At 45.2% G+C, this 26,021-nt stretch overlaps 1 protein-coding gene across 1 annotated transcript in view; it reads right to left on the reverse strand.

The window, feature by feature from the left end:
* AQP9 (aquaporin 9) overlaps positions 1-26,021 on the reverse strand; it is a 314,039-nt gene that overhangs the window by 113,116 nt on the left and 174,902 nt on the right. The window lies entirely within an intron of this gene.

Here is a 26,021-nt window from a genome sequence, read left to right on the forward strand (position 1 = left end):
AGAGGGGATTTCCTTGTAGCTTTGACAGAGCTTGATGGCAGTGATTCAGGAGGAGAGCTGCATTCTAGTGGTGGTCTCTGTTGCCAGGAGCAAGTGCAACAGAGTAAAGCTAAGTGGTGTTTCCCCGTTTGTGTTTTTCCTTCGTGTGTATTAGTACAGTGGTGGGGCCAGTGCCTGCGCCACCCAGCTCCCTAGCAAGGGATAGGTGTAGGGTGTGCTAGGGTGACAGGTATCCTGTGCGGCACCCGGTGCGGAATCGACATAGGGAATGTTAGGAGCATTAGGGACACTGACTCAGGGGAGTGCAGGAGGTCTCCACGTCCCCTGTCCCTATCGCAGGGCCCACTGTTGAAACTGTTTCCCTACCCCTTGTCTTGTCGTTTCTCGTACCGGCCTTCGAGCCGTGTCACACAGGACAGTTTCACGTGCCGCGTCTTGTCGATTTTGTTATCGGCCTGCTGGTCGCGTCACATAGGACGGGTCCACGTGACATTATCACCAACCAAATACATTTTTTTTATGTTCTGCTGAGCCATGGACCCAATGCAGCCCTTTGCCCAAATGCTGCAGATCCTTTCTAATGAGACTAGGGGGCTGCGCGGAGGGTTGGTGCGGCAGCTGCGGCTGTTGGTGGGCTTTGGGGGCTTGGTTCAGGAACAAGCTCAGCCAGAACCCAAGATATCCCTTCCTGACAGGTTTTCTGGAGGGAGAGATCAATTCTTGGTATTCCAGCAAGCCTGTAAATTGTATTTCAGGCTGTGCCCTCGTTTATCAGGGAGCAAAGAGCAATGGGTGGGAATCATTATGTCCCTTCTTAGAGGGGATCCCCAATCCTGGGCCTTCTCCCTATCAGACGATTCTCCATCATTGGTGTCCGTGGACGAGTTTTTTGCGGCTTTGACGCTTGTGTATGGGGATCGTGATGGCGTCGCCCTGGCGGAATCTCGACTCCGTAGGTGTAAACAGGGAGCCCGGGTTGCTGAGGAGTACTGCTCAGAGTTTAGGAGGTGGGCCATCAACACTCAGTGGAATGACCCTGCACTTAGGAGTCAATTTGTGCAGGGTTTGTCTCCAAAGTTGCAGGATATTCTGGTGCAGTACACCACCCTCAGGTCACTGGAGGCCACCATGTCCCTTGCCATCCGGGTGGATAGACGCCTTAGGGAAAGACATATACAAAAAGTGCCCCCTGATGTCCTCGCTAGGGAGGAGGACCCACCAGTGTGGACGGAGGAACCCAGACAGCCCGGTGTTGTTGATAAAAAAAGGGGGTGTCTGTGGCTCGTCGTGGTGGGGGTATGCTTTTCTTGTGGGAAGCCTGGCCATTTTATGAGAGCCTGCCCAGTTCATGCCAAGTCTCCTGACGAACCCATGCAAGTAGGAGTAGCTAGGTTGTATTCAGAGCTGCCTACGGTTCGGGGAGTGGTGTCGGCATGTTTGTACTGTGGGCAGACTGGTCATGTCCTGAAGGCTTGCCCATTGTGTGCCAAATTATCTGTGCCATCTGAGAAGCCGCATTCCCCTGGTCGCTTGGAAGGAGGCAACCAGGGAGTATACATTTCCTCCATTTTGCCCTCCCAAGGTACCATGTCAGCAGAGGTCTTGGCTGGCAGGGTACCGGAGGTGATACCGGTGCTTGTGGACAGCGGAGCAGGAGTCAGTCTGGTGGATGCTCGCTTTGTCCAGACTCATGGTCTGAGGTGTAGGATGCTAGCCCAGCCTATAAGCGTCCAGGCCATAAACTCTTTTCCACTTAGCCAGGGGAGCTTGACCAAGGTCGTAGAGAAAATCCATCTGCGTATAGGACATCATGAGGCGTCCTTGTCATGCTATGTCTTGGAGAGAATGCCAGTACCTATTGTTTTAGGCATCCCTTGGCTGAAAAGACACAACCTGGTAATAGATTGGCGGGAGAGGGAAGTAGTCAGCTGGGAGCAGTCGTGTGAGGGCTGCTGCCTAGGTACTACTGTCTCTGCCGTCTCTCTTCAGCGGACCCCTTCCTCTCTTGTGGGGGCAGCAGATGGGCTGCAGGAGAGTAGGGGCAGGTCTCAACCCTTGCCATTGGCCAACCCTGGGAGGCGCAGACCTCGTGGTGGAAGGGGTTGGAGGGTGGTGTACCGCTTGGTGAAGTGCAGGGGTGTGAGTGTGGTGACACAGGGGGACGCCTCTGTTGTCAATCCCAGAAAGAGTTCTCCAAGTGGTGACAAACGAACGAGTGGCAATAAACGTTCAGGTCCGGACCTGTGTGTGAACGAGCGTGTATGGGTAGCCACCAAAAAACATCCAGTGGAATTGTGTTGTGGAGTATTACCAGCTCATACCAAACATACACAACCCGTTCCCCAGGTCAGCACTTCGGAGATGTGTGTTGCCTCCAGAACATACGTTGCCAATACCAGCGGGCTCGATTGTCATCAACCTGACATGCAGGTAGTTGCTGGGGTGAACTCTGGGTCTGGGCATCCCCGCTGTAGGTGGTTCCCTGATGGGGAGCGGTTTTGAGGGTCCAGAGGCCCCTCATTAAAGGGAGGGTACTGTCATGATCCATGCTGGATCATGACAGAAAAAAAGCACAGGTAACCTTTTTTCTTTCTAAGCTGTGCTTAGGTGGTTTTTGCCCCCAGTGGCCTTTAGGATTGTTGCTCCGTGGTGTTGTTTTTTCTAAGTTTTCCCCCCGGTGGTGGTGAGCGTCATCGCACTCTGTTTCTTTAGTGTAGTGCACATGATTAGAATACAGATGTGATTGCTGGCTCTGCTATAAAAGAGTCTCAGGTGTTGCAATCAGCGTTGGTGATAGTGTTCATTTCAACCATCCTTGGTGGAGAAAGCAGCTGGAGAGAGTTCCTTGCAGCACTGTCTTAGCCCTGGTGTGGAAGGAGTCAGAGGGGATTTCCTTGTAGCTTTGACAGAGCTTGGTGGCAGTGATTCAGGAGGAGAGCTGCATTCTGGTGGTGGTCTCTGTTGTCAGGAGCAAGTGCAACAGAGTAAAGCTAAGTGGTGTTTCCTCATTTGTGTTTTTCCTTCGTGTGTATTAGTACAGCGGTGGGGCCAGTGCCTGCGCCACCCAGCTCCATAGCAAGGGATAGGTGTAGGGTGTGCTAGGGCGACAGGTATCCTGAGCGGCACCCGGTGCAGAACCGGCATAGGGAACGTTAGGAGCGTTAGGGACACTGACTCAGGGGAGTGCAGGAGGTCTCCACGTCCCCTGTCCCTATCACAGGGCCCACCTTTGTAATTGTTTCCCTACCCCTTGTCTTGTCGTTTTAGTACCGGCCTCCGAGCCATGTCACACAGGACAGTTTCACGTGCCGCGTCTTGTCGTTTTAGTTACCGGCCTGCTGGCCGTGTCACACAGGATGGGTCCACGTGACAGGGGGCAGGGGCGGTGCCGGTTCAGTCACATTCTGAGTATATAGAGCGGCCGCTGTAACCGTGCCCTCAGCCCTGACTGGCAGCCGGCCCCAATGTAGAGAACGTGACTGAACCAGCGCTGCCCCTGCCTTCGTGACTGAATACCAAATGCTGGTTGGGACAGTAAAGATAATTTTCTCCCCACTGCATTAGGCTGCATGCAGGTTAATAACACTGTTAACCTGCAGATTAACTGCATATCTGCAGGTTAACAGTGTTATTTCTGGTAACAGGTCCCCTTTAAATATATATTTGGTACACATGATGAATCCTCCAAATAGTACAGAGCCTTAATACATGGCCCACTAAAATCTATAGGACCCGGTAAAATCTGTATGGCACCACGGACACATAAATGTTCACAGAGATTGATTTTTCTGTCAAATTTTGTATGAATTCCATAAATAAAAATAAAATTTGTCATGCTGTCTTTGATGCCATTTTATAGAAATAAATTACCCTTGAACTAATATATTTAATATGGTTGTAATCACAGTTGTAACTCTATTAGAATATGATTAGCCAGACCCCAGGTTCCGGTCGTGTCCCTGGGGAATCTTAGCCCATTCCTAATGCAATCGCCTCCAGTTCAATAATGTTCTTGGATTGTCAAGAGTGGTTCAAAAAGTAAGGAGAAGAGACTATTGACTTGCACTGAAAAAGGAAAAAGAATTGTACAAGAACACGTATTGAATATTTCTAGACATATGACTAGAAGCATAGTTCACAGTTAACCCCTTCATGACATTTGATGTACGTTTAAGCCATGGTCAGGAAGGGGTTCCCACAAGATGATGTAAATTTACATTATGGTGACCATGCGGGCACAGGAGCAATGCTGGCATTATCGCCACCAGGACCTTGGCTTAAACCTTTCACTCCAAAGACTGTTTTCACCTTTATGACCACGCCAAATTTTACGTTGTAATTACACTGGAACACTTAAACGGATCCCACTGATTCTGAGACTGTTTTTTCGTGTCATATTGTACTTAATAATAGTTGTAAATTTATATGATATGACTTGCATTTATTTATAAAGAAAATTGAAATTTGTCAAAAATTTTTAACATTTTGCAATTTTCAAACTTTTATCTGTTATGCCCTTAAATCGGAGAACTGTGTCACACAAAATAGTTCAGAAATAACATTTCCACATGTCTACTTTACATCAGTACAATTTTTGAAACATATTTTTTTTATATTAGGAAGTTATAAGGGTTTAAAACTGACCAGTGATTTCTCATTTTTTCAACAAAATGTACAAAACCATATACTTTAGGTACCACATTACATTTGAAGTGACATTGAGGGGTCTGTATGACATAAACAGCCAAAAGTGGCATCATTCTAAAAACTGCACCCACAAGGTGCTCAAGACCACATCCGAGAAGTTTATTAACACTTCAGGTACTTGACATGAATTTTTGGATTGTGGAAGGAAAAAATGAACATTCAGCTTTTTTTTCACAAAAATTTTACTTGAAACCCAATTTTTATTTATTTTCACAAGGATAACATTAAAAACTGGACCCCAAAATCTGTTGTGCAATTTCTCCTGAGCATGCGATAAATCATACGTGGGAGAAAACATCGGCTAGGAAGGGAGGGAGTGTAATTTGACTTTTTGAATGCAAAATTTGCTGGAATTATTAGCGGATGCCATGTTATGTTTGGAGTGCCAGTGATGTGCCTAAACTGTGGAAACACCCCAGAAGTGGAAACTAGATCCCTCAGGGAACTTATCTAGATATGTGGTGAGCACCTTCAAACCCCAGATGCTTCTTATAAGTTTATAACATTGAGCCATGAAAATAAAAAAAAATCAGCTTTCTCACAAAAATTTTCTTTTAGTCCCAATTATTTTATTTTCTCAAGGTAACAGGAGAAAATGGACTCCAAATTTGGTTGAGAAATTTCTCCTGAGTATGCAGATAACCCATCTGAGGTGAAAAACTACTGTTTGGGAGCATGGTAAAGCTCAGAAAGTAAGGAGTGATGTTTTGGAATGCAGATTTGATGGAATGGTTTGCAAGCATCATGTCAAGTTTGGAGAGTCCCTGATGTATCTAAACAGTGAAAAAACCCCATACGTGACCCTGTTTTGGAAATTAGACCCCTCAAGAAATCTATCTAGATATGTTTTGAGCACCTTTAACCCACATGGGCTTCACAGAATTTTGCAACGTTGATCTGTGGAAATGAAGACAAGGCTAGCAGGAGAAAAATGGACCCCAAAATTTGTTGTGCAATTTTTCCTAAGTACACCAGTACCCCATATGTGTTCAGAAACTATTTTTGAGGCTCAGTGCACAGCTCAGAAGGCAAGAAGCGCCATATTGCAGGAGCATTTGCAATGCTTTATAGCCTGTCAGCCCTGTATACACAAGTTATTTAGATCATGCACTGCACATGATTTAACTATCTTGCTAGTGCCTGGTGGCACAGATGTTGTCATGGCAACAGTCAGCATGACAATGATCGGGCCCCCGCGATGATGTCGTGGGGTTGTCAATCCAAAGGCAGAAGGCATTTCTTCCCTCTATCTACTTTGAAATGCTGCGATCACAGCAATTGCAACATTTAGGGGGTTAAAGTGCCAGGAGCAGTTTATGGTGGACACCATATAAGGCTCCATATATAATGTGCCCCATATATGATGCTCCAGTGTATGATGGGCCCCATATAATGTTCCATATATAATGATTGCCATATATGATGCTCCAGTGTATGATGGGTTCCATATAATGCTCCATATATAACTGGTCTCATATACACTCACTGGCCACTTTATTAGGTACACCATGCTAGTAAGGGGTTGGACCCCCTTTTGCCTTCAGAACTGCCTCAATTCTTCGTGGCAGAGATTCAACAAGGTGCTGGAAGCATTCCTCAGAGATTTTGGACCATATTGACATGATGGCATCACACAGTTGGCGCAGATTTGTCGGCTGCACATCCCTGATGCGAATCTCCCGTTCCACCACATCCCAAAGATGCTCTATTGGATTGAGATCTGGTGACTGAGGAGGCCATTTGAGTACAGTAAACTCATTGTCATGTTCAAGAAACCAATCTGAGATGATTCGAGCTTTATGACATGGCGCATTATCCTGCTGAAAGTAGCCATCAGATGTTGGGTACATTGTGGTCATAAAGGGATGGACATGGTCAGCAACAATACTCAGGTAGGCTGTGGCGTTGCAACGATGCTCAATTGGTACCAAGGGGCCCAAAGAGTGCCCAGAAAAAATTCCCCACACCATGACACCACCACCACCAGCCTGAACCGTTGATACAAGGCAGGATGGATCCATGCTTTCATGTTGTTTACGCCAAATTCTGACCCTACCATCCGAATGTCGCAGCAGAAATCGAGACTCATCAGACCAGGCAACGTTTTTCCAATCTTCTACTGTCCAATTTCGATGAGCTTGTGCAAATTGTAGCCTCAGTTTCCTGTTCTTAGCTGAGAGGAGTGGTACCCAGTGTGGTCTTCTGCTGCTGTAGCCCATCTGCCTCAAAGTTCGACGCACTGTGCGTTCAGAGATGCTCTTCTGCCTACCTTGGTTGTAACGGGTGGCAATTTGAGTCACTGTTGCCTTTCTATCAGCTCGAACCAGTCTGCCCATTCTCCTCTGACCTCTGGCATCAACATGGCATTTCCGGCCACAGAACTGCCGCTCACTGGATTTTTTTTCTTTTTCGGACCATTCTCTGTAAACCCTAGAGATGGTTGTGCGTGAAAATCCCAGTAGATCAGCAGTTTCTGAAATTCTCAGACCAGCCCTTCTGGCACCAACAATCATGCCACGTTCAAAGGCACTCAAATCACCTTTCTTCCCCATACTGATGCTCGGTTTGAACTGCAGGAGATTGTCTTGACCATGTCTACATGCCTAAATGCACTGAGTTGCCGCCATGTGATTGGCTGATTAGAAATTAAGTCTTAACACACAGTTGGACAGGTGTACCTAATAAAGTGGCCAGTGAGTGTAATGTTCCATATATAATGGGCCACATATGATGGTCCCCATATATTCCTCCAAATATAAATTAAATACTTCTCGCTGTCCACTGCTCTGCTCCAGACTCCTCAGCGTTGGCATCTTCCGACTGTCGGTACTGTGAGTGTTCAAGCAGTGGACACACAGACGTGATGTCATCGCACCCTCTTACCTAAAACATCACAGTCAGGAGATACGGAAGGCACCACAGCGGTGGAACAGGGAGAGATAAGTACTGCAAGTGCTGGGGCTGTGATCAAGCAGTGGGGGGCAATCTTGTGGGCGTCAGCACAGACACAGGGCCCTCATAGTGTGCCGGTGTCTTCGAGGGGACTACTTTCCAAAATGAGTAAATTAGGCTGCCCCCATCTGCTCAAGGCCCTGGCACTTGCTGGATGCTCTGGGTGCTGATGCCGGCCCTGTCTCAAGGTATCTAGTTTCCAAAATGGGGTAACTTGTGGGGCGTTTCTACTGTTTAGGCACACTAGGGGCTCTCCAAACATGACATGGCATTCACTCTCGATTCCAGCCAATTTTGCTTTCAAAAAGTCAAATAGTGTTCCGTTCTCCTTCCTATCTGAGCTCTGCTATGCAACTAAATAAACACACAGAGATAGGCGACTGATGTCTTGAAACAACAGCCCCAACGAAGAGACCCAAGAAAAAATGCATAAGAAAATGTATAAATTTTATTAATATTAAATTTAAAATATGTATAAAAATTTGGCACAGAATATATACAAAACAGTGCAACCAGAAGGGGGCATCCAAGCAACACTTCATATCAAAACAAGTAAAGTCTCAATGTGAAAGTACATCACAGGATTTGAATGTAAGGCATACCCATATATATTAAGTGTACCACAAAGATCACATATTACACCCGGTCATTATTAATCACGGGTAAAAAAAAGGGCTGATTAAATAGTGTAACATAAAAAGGCATTACTCAAAAAGATTAACTTGCCCAGAGACACCTACAAAGAATCAGATTCCCATGAGAGAGTAACCGCTACAAAAGCCGCTGTAAGTTATACCTGAAATGGTTGCCAAAAGTCCTAAGAAGTGAGGCGTGTGTGCCCCCTCGCCCCGACGCGCATTTCGCCAGCAACTTCTTCTGTGTGTGCCCCCGGAACTTCTTAATAAAAAATAATTATATTTCAAAAATTGTGCTAAACATGTGTGACATATCTCTCTTATTTAAGGACATAAAAATTATAAGTTTTAAAATTGTAAAATTTAGCCAAATTTCTGATTTTTTTCACAAGTTAACATACATCATATAGAAGAAATGTTATCACTATCATGAAGTACAATGTGTCACAAAAAAATTCCCATAATCAGTGGGATCCATTGAAATGTTTCACAGTTATTACCTCATAAAGTGAAACTGGTCAGAATTGTAAAATTTGGCTCTGTCATGAAGGTGAAAACAGGCTTTGGGGGGTGAAGGGATTAATAAAGAACTAAGAATTTTGGTCTGAGTACAGATACTTTTAGTCGGCAATGTTGACTTTATCCCATTTAGAGAATGTATGATTTACAACACTTCTTTGTTTCCTGTCCCTTAACTTCTTCACCCTGAAGCCTGTTTTCACCTTCCTGACCAGGCCAAGTTTTTCTATTCTGACTACTGTCACTTTATGAAATCATAGCACTAAAACACTTCAATTGATTCCACCGATTCTGAGAATGTTTTTTGTGACATATTGTACTTCATGATAGTGGTAAAATTTCTTTAATCTGACGTGTTTATTTGTGAAAAAAATGGAAATTTGGCAAAAATTTTGAAAATGTTTCAACTTTCAAACTTTAAATTTTCATTCCTTTAAATCAGAGAGTCATGTCACACAAAATAGTTAATAATGTCACAAAGGAAGAAGAAAAAGACCGGGTTTTTCAATGTATCCGCGCGGACCACACAAGGACAGAAATATTCTTCATAGCTTTATTGTGTCGACACGTTTCGTGGCAGATCTGTCACTTCCTCAGGACCAAAGAATTACAGTATCAATTACAGCAGTGGTTTTATACAAAACCTTCATGACATCACAATTACATGCAAAAAGACCTCACTTCCTGTGGAAACGCCTCCTCCAATGTCAAAATGTCATACACCAGTCACAATAACTTGGTGAAGGGAGGTAATGAAGCTGATCTAAATGGCAGAGACCGGCCACCTGAGAAAGAGGACTGCGATTGGACATCAGGAGTATCTGATTGGATTTAAGGCAGCCGACTCCGTAGTTTCTTGCTGGTGATTTTCCTGACTGTGGCTTCTGGTTTCCAGTTTGGTTCCTGCCTTCCTAAAGCTAAGTTTTATCTGCTATTGTTCATATGAGTTTTTGCCTAGTTTACTTAGTTTTTGTGTTCAGCCAGCCCTGGCTGGGACTGGGCTGAATCCCCATTTTGTCTCTGATCAGTTGATCTCTTTTGTTCTGTCTTCAGAATATACCTGAGTGCTGATATAGTGATTTGAAGTCTAGCGACTTCAGGGCCTTTTTCTATCAGACGTGTTGGACATTTTTTTGGGCAGGGTTTTTGGCGTGATTGCAGACAGCAGCTTTTCTTTCCTGTCCTTTCTAGTTAGTGAGGGCCCCATCGTTTGCTCAGCCTATCTTTCTATCTGTGTCTGTGTTTTCATCTTGTTTCACCGACAATACATGTTGGGGGCTGTCTATTGCTTTGGGGTCTGCTCTGGGGCAGTTTACATTTTCCCTTTCTTTATTTAGGCTTATTTAGTTCTCCGGCCGTGACGAGGCGTCTAGAACCACCGTAGGCACGCTCCACGGCTACTGCTAGTTGTTGTGGATAGGATCAGGGGTCTGCAATCCGCTAGTTACTAACCTCTCCGGTTTTCTGGGCTTAGCTTGCTTTTTGTTTTTTCCTCCTCGGTGACTCATTCGTAACTGAATCACCAGCCATACCGCAGATTCTAGGGTACTCAAAAGCAGGAGAAAATTGTAAAAAAAAAAAAAGTGTCAGAATTTTTTTTTTTATATGTATATTTTCTCCTCTTTTTCCCTGGGGCTGTAGAAGGATTCTTTTTTTTTATTATTATTTTTTTCTCCTTGATGGAGATTAAGCAATTGTCTGATCGTGTGGAGCAGCTCGCTGCTGAAGTGTGGGGAATTTCCGCCTATCTCACTCATTCACATGCTGTTGAACCAAGGATCCCTGCTCCTGATGTGTTTTCTGGGGATCGGTCTAAATTTTTGAATCTTAAGAATAATTGTAAATTATTTCTTGCCTTGAAGCCTAACTCATCAGGGAGCTCTGCGCAGCAGGTTAAAATTGTCATCTCCTTGCTGCGTGGCGATCCCCAGGATTGGGCGTTTTCTTTGACACCTGAAGATCCTGTTTTGACTAATGTGGATGCATTTTTTTCAAGCCTTGGGGTTGTTATATGATGAACCTAATGCTATTGCTCAAGCTGAGAGAGCCCTATTGGCATTGAACCATGGTCAGGATCCTGCAGAGTTATACTGTCAGAAATTCCGAAAGTGGGCGGTCATTGCTACATGGAATGATAGTGCATTGGCAGCTCTCTTTCGGAAGGGTTTGTCTGAGACTTTAAAAGATACTATGGTGGGATTTCCTGTTCCCTCTGGTCTTGACGATTCTATGTCATTAGCCATTCAAGTTGATCGGCGTTTGCGTGAACGTAAAACTACACGGGAGGCGCTGCCACATTGTGAACAAATGTCTGAACCTATGCAATGTGATGGAGTTTTGCCTAGGGCGCAATGTCAGGAGTTTAGAAGGTGTAATAAGCTGTGTTTTTTCTGTGGAGATGCCTCTCATGTTATTTCTGTCTGCTCTAAATGAGAGAAACATTTTGCACACACATTTGCTGTGGGTGGTGTACAACCTAAGTTTCTTTTGGCAATTACTCTGATCTGCTCCTTATCCACATTTTCCGCGAAGGCTTTTGTGGATTCAGGAGCGGCCTTGAATCTAATGGACTTGGATTTTGCTAAACGTTGTGGTTTTCCTATGACACCTCTGCGGATGCCTATTCCTTTGAGGGGTATTGATGCTACTCCTTTGGCGAAGAATAAACCTCAGTTTTGGACCCAGGTGATAATGCGGGTCGCCCCAGACCACCAAGAAAATTGCAGATTTTTGGTGTTGCATAATTTTCATGAAACCATTGCTCTGGGTTTTCCATGGTTGCAAATCCATAATCCAGTTTTGGATTGGAAATCTGTGTCTGTGGTGAGTTAGGGTTGTCGGTGTGCTCTTGGCGACACTCCTGTTTTCTCAACCTCTCCCCAGTCGCATGATGTTCCTGACTATTTGGCTGATTTTTATGATGTATTTAGTGAGAGCAAGTCTGCGTCTTTGCCTCCTCATAGGAGTTATGACTGTGCAATTGAGTTGAGACCTGGGTGTAAATTTCCCAAGGGTCGACTTTTCAATTTATCTGTACCCGAACACGAGGCTATGCGATCTTATATTAAGGAGTCATTGGAGAAGGGTCATATTAGACCATCCTCTTCGCCCTTAGGTGCTGTTTTTTTTTCGTGGCCAAGAAAGATGGTTCATTAAGGCCTTGTATTGACTATCGTTCCCTCAACAAAATTACGGTTAAATTTCAGTATCCGTTACCCCTGATTTCTGATTTATTCTCCAGAGTTAAAGGTGCTTGCTGGTTTACTAAGCTTGACCTCAGGGGGCGTATAATCTTATTCGCATCAAGCATGGGGATGAATGGAAGACGGCGTTTAATACTCCGGAGGGACATTTTGAGTACCTGGTGATGCCTTTTGGGCTCACTAATGCCCCTTCTGTCTTCCAATCCTTCATGAATTATATTTTCCGGGACTTTGTGGATAAGTTTTTGATCATCTATCTGGATGATATTTTGATCTTTTCCAGGGATTGGGATTCTCATGTGGAACATGTTCTGACTGTGTTCTGGATTTTGAGGGAGAATTCCTTGTATGTTAAGGGATCGAAGTGCCTTTTTGGTGTACAGCGGATTTCATTTTTGGGATTTATTTTGTCTCCGTCAACTATTGAAATGGACCCGGCCAAGGTACAGGCCATTTATGATTGGGTTCAACCCACTTCTTTGAAGGCACTCCAGAAGTTTTTGGGTTTTGTAATTTTTATCGTAAATTTATAGCTAATTTTTCTGGTATTGCTAAACCACTGACTGATTTAACTAAGAAGGGTGCTGATGTGCTGAATTAGTCTTCAGAGGCTGTTTCGGCGTTTCAGGAGTTGAAGCAGAGGTTCACTTCTGCTCCGGTTTTGCGGCAACCTGATGTCTCACTTCCTTTTCAGGTGGAGGTAGACGCTTCAGAGATTGGTGCAGGAGCTGTTTTGTCCCAAAAAGATCCGGTGACGTCTAAAATGAATCCCTGTGCCTTCTTTTCCCGAAAGTTCTCCCCATCTGAAAGCAACTATGATGTGGGGAATCGGGAATTGTTAGCCATGAAATGGGCAATTGAGGAGTGGAGATATTGGTTGGAGGGAGCTAGACATCAAGTTGTGGTCCTCACTGACCACAAGAATTTGATTTACCTTGAGTCGGCCAAATGCTTGAATCCTAGACAGGCTAGGTGGGCCTTGTTTTTTGCGTGTTTTGATTTTGTGGTCTCCTTTCTTCCAGGCACTAAGAATGTTAAGGCAGACGCCCTTTCTAGAAGTTTCGTTGCTGATTCTACTATTGTGACCAAGCCTACTACCATCCTAGGTGAGGGGGTAGTTCTTTCTGCCATCTCGCCCGATTTGAGACGTGCTCTGGAAGAATTCCAGGAGGACAAACCTGAGCATTGTCCTATGGGAAAATTGTATGTTCCTGACCAGTGGAGGAAGAGAGTGATGTCTGAAGTTCATTGCTCCGCATTGGCTGGTCATCCAGGTATTTTTGGTACCAGAGATTTGGTGAGTCGATCTTTTTGGTGGCCCGCCTTATCTCGTGATGTCAGGAATTTTGTGCAGTCCTGTGGGACATGTTCCCGGTCTAAACCCTGGTCTCGCTCTAGTGGGTTGTTGATGCCCTTGCCGGTGCCTAAGAGGCCATGGACCCATATTTCAATGGATTTTATTTCTGATCTTCCTGTCTCTCAGAGAATGACTTATCTGGGTGATTTGTGATAGATTCACTAAGATGGTCCATCTTGTACCACTCCCAAAGTTGCCATCTTCCTCAGAGTTGGTACCCTTGTTTTTACAACAGGTGGTTTGGTTGCATGGAATTCCTGAGAACATTGTATCGGACAGAGGAGTTCAGTTTGTTTCCAGATTCTGGAAAGCCTTTTGTTCCAGGCTGGGAATTCAGTTGTCCTTCTCCTCTGCTTTTCACCCTCAGACCAATGGGCAGACGGAGAGAACAAACCAGACCTTGGAGTCGTATTTGAGATGTTTTATTTCCGCTGATCAGGATGATTGGGTTTCATTTTTGCCCTTGGCCGAATTTGCTTTAAATAATAGAGCTAGTTCTGCCACTTTGATGTCACCTTTTTTTTGTAACTTTGGGTTTCATCCTCGATTTTCTTCAGGGCAGGTGGAGCCTTCTGCCTGCCCAGGTGTTGACACTGTGGTGGAGAGAATGCACCAGATCTGGGACCAAGTGGTGGATAAGTTATCTCTCTCCCAGGAAAAGGCCCAGCGGTTTTCCAACCGACATAGGACCATTGGTCCCCAGTTTAAGGTTGGTGATATGGTTTGGTTATCATCAAAAAATATCGCTATGAAGGTGGCTTCTCCTAAGTTTAAGCCTAGATTTATTGGACCTTACAAGATTTTGGAGATTATTAATCCGGTCTCTTTTCATTTGGCTCTTCCTGTCACATTTAAAATCCATAATGTGTTTCATAAGTCCTTGTTGAAGAGGTTTGTTGGACCAGTTGTTCCTGGGGTGGCACCTCTGGACCCTGTATTGGTTGAAGGCAACATGGAATATGAGGTAGAGAAGATACTGGATTCCCGTCTGGCTAGACGGAGACTCCAGTATTTGGTTAAATGGAAGGGTTATGGTCAGGAGGATAATTCCTGGGTCTCTGCCTCTGATATTCATGCCAAAAGATTGGTGCATGCCTTTCATCGGGCTCACCCTGATCGCCCTGGTGGCGTGGATGAGGGTTCGGTGACCCCTCCTCAAGGGGGAGGTACTGTTGTGAGTTCATTTTCCCCTTCACCATTGAGGTCTGATGAACTCCCTCTTCTGGTGAAGGAAGGTAGTGAGGCTGATTACCAAGCACCTGAGCAGGATGATGATGACTGGGTGACTGGAATTGCTGACTGGATATAAGGCAGCCGACGCCCTTCTGCCTTGCTGGTGATTTCTCAGAGGGATTCTAGGAGACCAGTCTGATTCCTGCTCCTCAAAAGCTAAGTTTTCTGCTCTGCTTTTTGCATTTGTGTTTTGGTTTTGTTTTGCCTTGTTTTTCTGGATTTCTGCCATTCCCTGCTGGGGTGAGCTGAATTCCTTTTTGCTCTGTCTTCAGAAAATACCTGAGTACTGATATAGTCTTTTTGAAGCCTAGCGTCTTCAGGCCTTTTTTCCCTATCAGTCTGTTGGCTCTTGTTTTGATAGGGTTTTGGCGGATTGCAGACAGCAGCTTTTCTATCCTGTCCTATTTAGTTAGCTTGGGCCCCATCATTTGCTCAGCCTATCTTTCTATCTGTGTCTGTGTTTTCATCTTGTTTCACCGACAATACATGTTGGGGGCTGTCTATTGCTTTGGGGTCTGCTCTGGGGCAGTTTACATTTTCCCTTTCTGTCTTTAGGCTATTTAGTTCTCCGGCTGTGATCGAGGGGTCTAGGGCACCATAGGAACCCCCCACAGCTACTGCTAGTTGTTGTTGATAGGTTCAGGGGTCTGCAATCTGATAGCTGACAACTTCTCTGGTTTTCTGGACTTAGCTAGTATTTTTGTTTTTGCCTCCTACGGTGACTCATTCATAACAGAATCCGCTCCTGTTCACACTGGGTGACGTAACCCACGTGTGACTGTTTTCACACCGCTCTTCCCTTCCGCCATTACCTAGCAGCAGTGTACCACCTCTGCACGGTGGACCCCGGGCTGCGAACGCACTCTCTACTATTTTGTAATCTGGTACATTCCGCCAGCCCAAAGGTGGGCCAGTAATTCCGGCCATACAGGGTACAGTTCAGGAGGTCAGGCGTCAGCAAATTATCAGGCATGTGGAGTCACACAAAAAACCGGACTATGTTGGCAGTTTAATGAAAGCCAATGTTAGAGTGGCCCCGGGTGCAAATTCAAACATGTATGTTCAATGTGCAGTGGGTCTTCACACGGAGCCATCAAAGGTTTCAAGAGGAACAGTGGTAGGGCTGGAGGAATTGGCCATGGTCAAGGAGGAAGCGCCAATCAGGCTACACGTGATGCTGCAATATCTAAATAGGCACCCCGACAGATTCAAGGCAGACTTACTAACCAGAGGATGAAAGACGGTTTCATAATTCCATACCCAACATTCCAAATTCAAAGAAAATTGCAAAATTTAAGTTCAGCATATCAGCATGCTGATGTTGTAAAAGAAAAATTAAGAAAATTAAGAATTAAGAATTTAAGAAATTAAGAAAAGAAGTGCTGCTGGGCCAAATGGCAGGTCCGTTAAAGTCCCAACCCTCTCCCGACCTGGTGGTTTCTGTTGGGTATCGTGCCAAAAAAGGAACCAAATAAGTACAGAATGATTCACCACCTGTCTTACCCACATGGCAAGTCCGTTAATGACGGCATAGACCCCGACTTATGTTCTGTCGTATACGCATCATTCAATGAGGCTTTGGAGTGGGTGAGAAAATGCAAAAAGGGGCTCTGATGGCAAACACCAACATGGAATCAGCTTTTCGGTTATTGCCGGTGCACCCGGGTAGTCAGCGGTTGCTCTGATGCTACAATATTGAGAAGGGGAATACTTTGTTGACAGGTGCTTACCGATGGGCTGCTTTTTGTCGTGTTCTCTGTTTGAGGCCTTTAGCACCTTTTTGGAATGGGTAGTTAAAGACATTTTGGGTTTGGGCTCATTGATTAATTACTTGGATGATTTTTGGTGTGCAGGGCCTCCAGATTCGGATGTGTGTGATACAATTTTGAGGTGCCTGGAGTGGGTAGCAAAGGAATTCGGGGTCCCCTTAGCCCCTGAAAAAATGGTCTGGCCAACATCATGTATTTCTCTTCTAGGGATTGTGATTGATACTGTTCAATGGGAATGTCGTCTTCCGGAGGACAAGGTTGCAACACTGAAATCAGACATACATAAGGCATTGAGGCTAAAGCAATTGAAGCTGCGAGTAGTTCAGTCTTTGCTAGGCAGTTTAAACTTTGCATGTCGCGTCATGCCTATGGGCAGAGTTTTTTTAGAAGGTTAGCGGGGGCAACAGCAGGGGTGAGAATGCCTCATCATTATGTTCATTTGTCGGTTGAGAACAGAGCGGATCTGGCAGTATGGAGCACATGTTTGAAAAAGTATAACAGGTGATCATTGATGATGGATGGGTAATTCGGACAATAATTTATACACGGATGCAGTGGGTAGTTTCGATTTTGGGGCTTACTTTCGGGGTCGATGGTGTGCGGAAAAATGGCCAGATGAATGGGTCCATTCAGGTCTGGTCAGGAACATAGCTTTACTTGAGATTTTCCCTATCTTGGTAGCGGTGACGTTGTGGAAAGAGTAGCTGAGAAACAGAAAGGTTTGTTTCAAATGTGATAACATGGGTGTGGTGATGGACATTAATAATATAACCACTTCTTCCCCTCCAGTAATTAGAGTGTTGTGCCAGTTGGCGTTGGAATGCTTATCTATCACTGCTCATTTTACTGCATCACATGTCCCCAGTGAATATAACTCAATAGCTGACGCACTTTCTCCATTTCCAGTGGGAGCGGTTCCGGGCTCTGGCTCCGGAGGCAGAAGAAAAGGGCCTATCGTGCCCTCCTGGACTCTGGAATGTGGCATCAGGGCTGCTGAGCCATTGATCAGGTCATCGTTAGCTAGTAACACTTGGGCAGCTTATCAGCGGGTATGGAAAATGTGGGAACAATGGTTAGGAAAAAGGAAGGAACACTTAATAGAGGAGGAGCAGGTAGGTGTGTTGTTGATGGGGATCAGAGAAGCAGCGGATGGTAAGTGGTCTACAGCAAGGTTAAACCAGTTAATTTCTGGGTTAGCTTTTGGGTTTAAACTTCATAACAGAACTGATTTAACGAAGAACTTTTTAGTCAGACAGGTGCTCAAGGGTTTTAGGAAAGGAAAAAGTCGGATGGATAACAGGCGGCCTGTGTCATTCGGGTTATTACAGAAGTTAGGCTTACAACTAGAGGTGGTCTACAGGTCACGTTTTGAGATAGGGTTGTTTAGACTGGTGTTTTCACTTTTTCGGTGCAATGAGAATAGGGGAATTAGTAGCGCCAGGTAAAGCCAGGGTTGGGGGAATTTTAGCTAGGGACATCACAGCTACTCAGAAGGGGGTAGAATTCTGGATCAGGAAGTCAAAGACAGACCAATTAGGAAAGAGGATAAGGGTATTGCTGGGAAGAGTGAAGGATGATTCTCTTATGTGTCTGTCGCAATGTTTTGGGATATTTATGGCCACTAGGCCTCGGCAAGAAGGACTGTTGCTATGTCATGAGGACGGGTAATTCTTGTCAAAATAACAGTTCATTAAAGTGTTTTGCATGTGTTTTGAGGGAGTTGGGGGAAGAACCAGGAAGTTATGCAGGCCATTCATTTCGAATTGGGGCAGCAACAGAGGTGTCAGTGGGAGGTTTGATCTCTGAGGTTTTGAAGAGGATTGGCCGGAGGGAGTCACAGCGGTACCCGTCATGCGTTCAGCCTTATGGATACAAAGGATCTAAGCCTTCTGGTAATTAACATGTATCTCTAACTGATGTTTGCTTTGTTGCATGGCAAGTTCCACTGCTAATTTGTATTCTGGGCCACCCTTACGTTCACTGGGGAGCCCGGCGGGCAGACAGACAGACTGATGGGAGACAGTTAGGTTACTCAAGGGATGTGGGGTTAATTAGTTGGCTGGGTTTTAAGGGTATGGAATGGAGTCGGGTAATCCATGAATTTCAGCGAGCAGTTCACGTCCATAGACCCCCAGATATTTTAGTCTTGCATGCAGGGGGGAATGATTTAGGAGCCCGCCCTGTGAAAGGATTGGCTAGCAACATCAAAAAAGATCTTAGGGAATTATGGGTGACGTTCCCGAGAATGAAAATAGTGTGGTCTGACATTGTACCCAGGAGGTTTTGGCGGGAGGCTTGGTCAGTGCAAAAGATTAACAAAGCTTGTATAAAGGTGAATAAAGCAATATCCCAAATTGCGGCGCAGAATGGCGGAGTGGCAGTATGCCATGCTGGTCTGCATTTTGTTGGAGGGGATTTTTGGTTGGCAGATGGAGTGCATCTTAACGCAGTGGGAATAGACTTATGGATTGCAGGGTTACAAGAAGGAATATGGAAAGCCACAGCATCTGTAGTTGGTGGGGTCTTAAGCACTTGAAGGGGCTGGGGTGCTCTCGGTGTGGCTTTGGTGGGTCCTCGAAGTTGGTTAAAATTGGAATTGGGGATTCTTGAAAGGCATGAATCCCCTTCATTGGATGGTTATGTGGTGGTGGTCTGGTGATTTTGGGTGATACCCGATGATGGTATGTCGGGGTCACATTAACACGGGATTTGGGTGATACCTGACGATGGTATGTCGGTATCACGTGGTCATGATTTTTTGGGTGATACCCAGCGATGGAAGGTCAGTGTCACGGTGTGGAGGCAACCTCTTCCCTCAGAATCACGGTGCTTCTGAGCTGGAAAAACGCGGCTGGGAGTAAGGCTGGGAGGGAAGGGGCAATGTCATAAGAAATCACCAGATTTTTGTAGCTTCAAGGACCTCACCAAGTGTCTTTTAAATATTAATAGATTGGCTGCTGTGGCCGTTATTATCCAAAAGAATGGTGTCTGTATTTTGTTTACAGGAGAGTAGAAGGGGGGGAACCTCTGTCGAGAGGTGGGAGTGGGATGAAGGGGAAGGTCACAGAAAATCGACCTTTCCAAAGTCAAGTATCTGCCGTATGCATACGCAGGGATAGAGGAAGGCGGCCACGACACTGGAAGGGAGTAAGTGACGATTTGGGGAAGGTGGGAGGTGTAAAGGGGGGCTTACTGAAGGACGAGCTAAGAGGGGGCACTGGTTTGAGTGAGGGTCAGGGAGGAAATGACATGGGGTATAAGGGGGTGGGGTTATAGGGTGAGGACTGAAAAGGAAAGACCGAAGGGTGAGGAGCTCTCTTTGTCTTCATACGCCGGGACGACAAGACCCACCCGCCTGTCCTAGAAGAAGAAGGACCTTCGGGTCACAGTGGCGTTCATCGGCGGCCTGTCATAGCAGCAGCAACATAGACACGAGGAGATAATTTGGCAATTTACCTTCTAGGCCCAGAGGAAGGGCAATCCGTTAGCCATGGTTTCCTGGACGTTTCACCCCCCAGTGTTTTTTTTTCATCTCCTGAGTGCTGTCGGATGACTCTTTGTGAGTCAAAGGGTTTTGCTACTCTGAGTCATTAATATCTTGAGGCGTTGGTGGGTCCTCGAAGTTGGTTAAAATTGGAAATGGGGATTCTTGAAAGGCATGATTCCCCTTCATTGGATGGTTATGTGGTGGTGGTCTGGTGATTTTGGGTGATACCCGACGATGGTATGTCAGGGTCACATTAACACGGGATTTGGGTGATACCTGATGATGGTATGTTGGTATCACGTGGTCATGATTTTTTGGGTGATACCCAGCGATGGAAGGTCGGTGTCACGGTGTGGAGGCAATCTCTTCCCTCAGAATCACGGTGCTTCTGAGCTGGAAAACTGCGGCTGGGAGTAAGGCTGGGAGGGAAGGGACTTATGGATTGCAGGGTTACAAGAAGGGTTATGGAAGGCCACAGCATCTGTAGTTGGTGGGGTCTTGAGCACCTGAAGGGGCTGGGCTGCTCTCAGTGTGGCGATGGTGGGTCCTCGAAGTTGGTTAAAATTGGAATTGGGGATTCTTGAAAGGCATGAATCCCCTTCATTGGATGGTTATGTGGTGGTGGTCTGGTGATTTTGGGTGATACCCGACGATGGTATGTCAGGGTGACATTTACACGGGATTTGGGTGATACCTGACGATGGTATGTCGGTATCACTTGGTCATGATTTTTTGGGAGCTATGACAGTGGCTCCATTGGGATCCAGTGGCTAAAATGATCTGTGGAGCTCACAAGACTCCGGTTTCACCTGCTGGCCCTCTAAAACTGTCAAGCGAGGGTCGGATAATGGCATTGCGTTGTACGTGGTGGTGGTGGGCGAAGCTCAAAATTCAAATGGGCATGTTTTAGCTGGCACTGTAAAGTGATTGGGAATATGTATTCCACCATCTAGCTAACAATTTTAAATGAAGGAGGGACCTACAATATGTAGGAGTGAGAGCCCTCCCAAATGTATGATACAGGGCCACCTGAGGGCCTTTCCCAAACTCAGGTTTTATGGCACCTGCTGGCCCAATGAAAATGTCAAGCAGGGGCTGCATAATGACATGGCAGTGGATGTGGTGGTGGTGTCGGGCGAAGCCCAAAATTCAAATGGCCATAATTGAGCTGCCATTGTAAAGTGATGGGGAATATGTATTCCACTATCTAGCTAACAATTTTGAATGAGGGAGGGACATCCGAAATCTGGGAGTGAGAGCCCTCACAAATGTAAAAGGAAAAACTAAAGCCAAAACGTTCCATGTGAATAGATGCTAAAGGAGAGGTTTAATTTTTTAATTTTTTTTACGTTGCATTATATACAATAAATTATGAAGGTACAAATGTTTCTTAGCATTTTTCCCTGTTATAAAAAATAGGTTTGGTTTGATAGGTCTTCTTATAAATCCGTAAAACCAGCCCAATAGTTTGACAACTTTATTCCCAGATACCATATGTGAGTGAGATAGGCATGCAGACTAGGGTTGAGCGAAACGGGTCAGTCAAATTGATAAGTCGCCGACTTTCGCTAAAGTTGGGTTTCGCCGATCGAAACCCGACCGTAGCGTGAGGTCGGCCATGAGGTCGCCGACCCATGAGCCAAAGTCGCATTTCCCATGATGCTTCTAGCGCCTTTTCTCAGCCAATCATAAAGGACGCACACTGTGGGCAACGCGATGACATCGGCAGCGGCCACCACCATCTTAGAGAAAGACATTTGTGTGATTGGCTTGCTTTGTGTGGTGTCACAGTGGCTATAAAAGCCCTGACCTCCGACCGCCATTTTACTTCTGCCGATCTTAGCATAGGGAGAGGTTGCTGCTGCTGATTCTCAATAGGGAGAGCGTTAGGCAACAAAGAAAAAAAAACTGTGCTTCTTCTTATAGCGATTTCAACTGTACAGTTAGTGTGCAGTGAAAGGGGAAGATTTTCGTGTGAGCAGCAGCGCTGGTGGTTATTAGGCTGCCTTATAAGGCTACCTGATAGCTGCATTGCTGTGTGCACACTACTGTGCAGACTGCTTTTTTAAAAGCAAAAAAACTTTTATTCTGATTTTCTGCACAGTTACAGAGCGTTCATTTTTTCACACACCGTATAGAGGCATACAATCCTCACACTACCGTGTACTGGCTGGTATCACGGACATATACATGCTATCTGTGTGTGACTCCATAAAAAAATAGACGGAGATTTTAAATTTTCCATACATTCACCGTATTGAGCTGTCTGCTTCTCAAACAGTATTGTATATCTGCTGTTTGCATTGCGGTCAGATCTATACAGAGACAGCGTGTGTGTGTGACTCCGTAAAAAAATAGATGGAGATTTAAAAATTTCAATACATACACCATATAGAGCTGTACGTTCCTCACACATTACCATGTACCGGCTGGTATCACTGACAAATACATGCTATCTGTGTGTGACTCCATCAAAAAATAGACGGAGATTTAAAATTTTCCATACATACACTGGGTCAGAATTATTAGGCAAATGAATATTTTGATCACATCATCCTTTTTATACATGTTGTCCTACTCCAAGCTGTATAGGCTTGAAAGCCAACTGCCAATTATGTAAATCAGGTGATTTGCATATCTGTAATGAGGAAGGGTGTGGTCTAATGACATCAGCACCCTATATAAGGTGTGCTTATTTATTAGGCAACTTCCTTTCCTATGGCAAAATGGGTCCGAAGAAAAATTTGACGGACTCTGAAAAGTCAAAAATTGTGAGATGTCTTGCAGAGGGATGCAGCAGTCTTGAAATTGCCAAACTTTTGAAGCGTGATCACCGAACAATCAAGCGTTTCATGGCAAATATCCAACAGGGTCACAAGAAGCGTGTTAATAAAAAAAGGCGCAAAATAACTGCCCACGAATTGAGGAAAATCAAGAGTGAAGCTGCCAAGATGCCATTTGCCACCAGTTTTGTCATATTTCAGAGCTGCAACATTACCGGAGTATCAAAAAGCTCAAGGTGTGCCATACTCAGGGACATGGCCAAGCTAAGGAAGGCTGAAAACGACCACCTTTCAACAAGAAACATAAGATAAAATGTCAAGACTGGGCCAAGAAATATCTTAAGACCGATTTTTCTAAGGTTTTATGGACTGATGAAAGAAAGAGAGCTCCACTCCGACGCCAGCAAGGTGGAGGTGGGGTACTGGTATGGGCTGGTATCATCAAAAATGAACTTGTGGGACCATTTCGGGTTGACGATGGAGTGAAGCTCTACTCCCAGACCTACTGGCAGTTTCTGGAAGACACCTTCTTCAAGCAGTGGTACAGGAAGAAGTCGGTATCAATCAAGAAAAACGTGATTTTCATGCAGGACAATGCTCCATCACATGCATCCAAATACTCCACAGCGTGGCTGGCCAGTAAAGGTATAAAAGAAGAAAAAATAATGACATGGCCCCCTTGTTCACCTGATCTGAACCCCATAGAGAACCTGTGGTCCCTCATAAAATGTGATATCTACAAGGAGTGAAAACATTACACCTCTCCGAACAGTGTCTGGGAGGTTGTAGTGGCTGCGGCACGCAATGTTAATCGTAAACAGATCAAGCAACTGACAGAATCTATGGATGGAAGGCTTTTGAGTGTCATTGTAAAGAAAGGTGGCTATATTGGTCCTCTGATTTTTTTGTTTTGTTTTTGAATGTCAGAAATGTTTATTTCTAAATTTTGTGTTGCTCTATTGGTTTACCTGGTGAAAATAAACAAGTGAGATGGTTTTTATTAAGTTGCCTAAAAATTCTGCACTGTAATAGCTACCTACACAAACAGATATCCTCCTAAGATAGCCAAATCTAAAAAAACCCACTCTAATTTCCAAAAATATTAAGCTTTGATATCTATGAGTCTTTTGGGTTGATTGAGAACATACTTGTTATTCAATAATAAAAAGAATCCTCTCAAATACAACTTGCCTAATAATTCTGCACATGGTGTACACCGTATAGAGCTGTCCGCTTGTCAAACAGTATTGTATATCTGCTGTTTGATTACGGTCAAATCTTTACAGAGACAGCGTGTGTGTGTGACTCCGTAAAAAAATAGATGGAGATTTAAAAATTTCCATACATACACCGTATAGAGCTGTATGCTCCTCACACACTACTGTGTACCGGCTGGTATCACGGACAAATTCATGCTATCTGGGTGTGACTCCATGAAAAAACAGACGGAGATTTAAAATTTTCCATACACACACCATATACAGCTGTCCGCTTGTCAAAAGTATCGTATATCTGCTGTTTGGATTACGGTCCAATCTATACAGCGACAGCGCGTGTGTGTGTGAGAGCGTAAATGTATAGACGGACATTTCCATTTTTCCATACACCATATAGAGCTGTCCGCTTCTCTAACAGTATCGTATATCTGGCGTTTGTCTTACGGTCAAATCTATACAGAAACAGTATGTGTGTGTGTGACTCCATAAAAAAATAGATGGAGATTTAAAATTTTCCATACATGCACCATATAGAGCTGTACGCTCCTCACATACCGTGTACCGACTGGTATCAAGGACAAATACATGCTATCTGGGTGTAACTCCGTGAAAAAATAGACGGAGATTTTCATTTTCCATACATACACCGTATAGAGCTGTCTGCTTCTGATACAGTACCATTTATCTGCTGGTTGGATTACGGTCAAATACATACTGGGAGAGTGTCTTTGACTAAGGAAATATATACGGAGATTTAAATTTTTACCTACACCTTATACAGTTGTATGCTCCTCATACAGTACCATATATCTGCTGGTATTTGTTACATTTTCACAAACATGAGGAAGTATGGTGGAAGAGGCTGTGAACGTGGGTGGGGGGGCAGCTGGTACTGATGGTGGTGGTGCATCTGCTGGTTATGCCAAAAGCACAATGGCAGCTAAGGCAGGAGGTGCTGAGCCTGTGTCATCGTCTGGCACAAGAAGGCCTGTAAGTTTCCCTTTTTTGGGAGTAGGAAAACTGCTTTTAAAGCTGGAGCATCAGGAACAGGTTTTGGCTTACATTGCCAAAACAGCCACCAGCTATATTGCCTCCTCTTCTGAACTTTCAAAACCTGCAAGCACTGAGTTGTCAGTGCAGGTTTCTGGTCAGGAAAAACACCTTTGCTTGTGTCCTTCACCCCCACCAAAAGTGAAGGATGCGGCAGCCCACACTTCAGATTGCTACATGGAGCTCTTTTCACATACCATGCCTGGGTTATGCAGTCAAATCCTGAATTTCCCAGTCCAAGATGAATCTGACATGGAGTGCACTGATGCACAGCCACTGCTAGATGATTCTGCTGGTACATTGACCCACAGCACTACATTGCCCTCGTAGCCTACAGAGCCAGAATCTCACCCTGATGAAACTCAGGTGCCCCTTCCCGCATACTATACCAGCTTACATGGTGACACAGAGGAAGGTGCAGATGAAATTGAAGAGGAGGTGATGGATGACCCAGTTGTTGACCTGGATTGGCATCCAATGGGGGAAGAGGGTGCCGCTGGCAATAGCTCAGATGAGGAGAAGGATCCGCAGCAGGCATCAACATCTCACCATCACCAACCCCCTCTCAGTCCGTCCGGTCCACCGCTAGTTCCCCCATATGCAGCTCTCAAGTCCAGCTCACCCTAGCAGACATTCTGAGTAGGACAAGAAAGTACTCATCCTATCATCCGCGTACACTGGCTTTGAATGCCTAGATTGCCAAACTAATCTCAATAGAGATGATGCCCTTCCGTTTGGTTGAAAGTGAAGCTTTCCGAGAGCTCATGGCTTACGCTGTCCCACGCTATGACCTACCCAGTCGGCACTTCTTTTCTCGAAAAGCCATCCCTGCCCTCCACGTGCAAGTGAAAGACCGCATTGTCCATGCACTCAATCAGTGAGTGGAAAGGTGCACCTCACAACAGATGCATGGTCCTGTAGGCATGGCCAGGGCCGTTACGTGTCCACCACTGCGCACTGGGTTAATGTGGTGGATGCAGGCTTCACAGGGGACAGAGGTGGTTGAACAGTGCTGCCTTAGCCCACAGTATAGGAAACAGTTGGCTGTAGGCGTTCGACCCTCCGCCTCCTCCATAAGCAAAAGCTCATCCACAGAGTGCAGTCGCACG

Source organism: Dendrobates tinctorius, unplaced genomic scaffold (genome assembly GCF_039654945.1).
Source record: "Dendrobates tinctorius isolate UK_male_01 unplaced genomic scaffold, ASM3965494v1 ptg000097l, whole genome shotgun sequence".
NCBI lineage: Eukaryota > Metazoa > Chordata > Amphibia > Anura > Dendrobatidae > Dendrobates > Dendrobates tinctorius.